Raw genomic sequence first — 1,886 nt, 5'->3', positions numbered from 1 at the left:
AGTTCCCTCTTCATTGTAAGGAATGGAGAATCTCCTCCGTTCTTCTAGGTAGAGCAGGGTAGATGGGTGCTTGCCAAGATAAAATATTTCTCTAGCACGTTTTGCTAGGGATCTCCAAATGCATCAGCAGTGTGGTTGAGCTGCAGTATCATGAACTTGCTAAGCTATATTCTACACTCTGATGAGTGACCTCTTATTTTTTCCCCCTCATGTGAATTTAGGCTGCAGCTGGATTGCAGAAAAGGACAGTCAATTACAGTCAAGCTCCTGACTATATCAGCCCCCATTATGTTATCAGCCCACACATTTGTATGTATACAGGTAATCTTGTAGTATGGTTTGGCTGAATTCAAAAGGAGTGTGCTTGTGCATTCACTGGATTGAAAATCGAATACTAGCATAACCGTGTTGGTGCCTGGAATACTACTATGAAAAAGCATCAAACTTGCTAGCAAAGCCCAACTTACCAACAGTGTTGCAGACAAGCTGTCAAGCAGAAGAAGACTCAGAGGAAAGGTTTTTTCAATTTCAACCTTTCTCAAAAGGTTGTGTTGATTGCCCATAAAATTTCCAGCTTATAAGTGCTCAGGGATGTTCTCAGATCATAAAACAGAGCTTTGGGCAATTCAAATAGCAATATATTTTTGGGAGAGCCAGGAAACAGTTGGTCTTAAATACAGACCCAGTTGCAAAAGCCCAGGCTACGTTGCCCCTTTCCCTGTTCTGGACGAATACTTCTGTGGTCCAGTGTCAGACATGTATAATGAGCATATCCCAATGTATTGTGTCTCATGCTGAGCATTTCATTTTGGTTTTACCCTTTCTAGGAATGCTCCCTGCACTTCTACTGTAGAGCTTCTGCTACTGCAGTGAACAAGCTCCCTATAAATTCCTATAAGACCACACACTATTCTTTTCAGTGTGCTATAAAACCATTAGTTTGGTGCTATAAAACCATAGCAGCTGAACTATGAAACTTGAAGTCCATAGCTCAATTAGTGTCTCTGCCATGAAGTCAGGAAGCAGCCTTAGATAAGTCAGACTCTTCAGTTCTCATCTGCAGTATGGAGATCACTGGAATCTGATTGGATTGTTGTGGGATTCAGAAAACACAGACCTGCAGATTTGAGGGTCAGAAAAACTTTTTTCAAAATGTATGGTGTTTTTATATGAATTTGGGTGCTGATCCCAAAAATGGCTTCAGTTTCACCCACATCCCATCTAGTTTTGGAGATACGGCATAGCCTCATTAACAAGGAAGCTACTTGAATCATTCACCATCTCTGAAACTTGGCTTGATGGGGAAAACTATTGCCATTTTGGAATCAGCACCCCAAATATATCCAGGGATAGGTCTAACTTTTAAGATAGCAAAATATGTGGGCCTGTGTAATGTATGTGAAGCACTCTGGAAGCTGAAAACTATATAAATGCAAGATATTAGTATTTAATTCTTGAAGGCAATTCATGTGAAGCCACATCCAGTTTCTATTTGAGTTCTTGAACATTGCGCATCAGGCCCTTATCAGATCACCAACACATTAAAAATAAACGGACCAATGCTTTCACACAAAAATATATATACTGGAAATAGTGAATGTTCTCCAAACTATGCTGGTATGTCTCCAGTTGAAGATAGCTATACCTGGTATACTACGCCTTCTTCGTAAGTGACAACTTAATTTTTTCTTTTTCTCCTTACTATGCCTGGTTCACAAGCCTCTGAATAATAAAATGCAAGTGTTGCCATGGGAACGTTGTCACTTTTGGAAAAGTAATTATGATGTGTTGGAATGCCAAAGAAATCTGTTCTATCAGCATTTAGGCATGAGGAGCAGATGAAGACATTTATCTATGAGTCATTAAGGTATGTTTATTTATGGAAG

Source organism: Tiliqua scincoides, chromosome 1 (genome assembly GCF_035046505.1).
Source record: "Tiliqua scincoides isolate rTilSci1 chromosome 1, rTilSci1.hap2, whole genome shotgun sequence".
Lineage (NCBI taxonomy): Eukaryota > Metazoa > Chordata > Lepidosauria > Squamata > Scincidae > Tiliqua > Tiliqua scincoides.
This window is presented reverse-complemented; position numbering follows the sequence as displayed.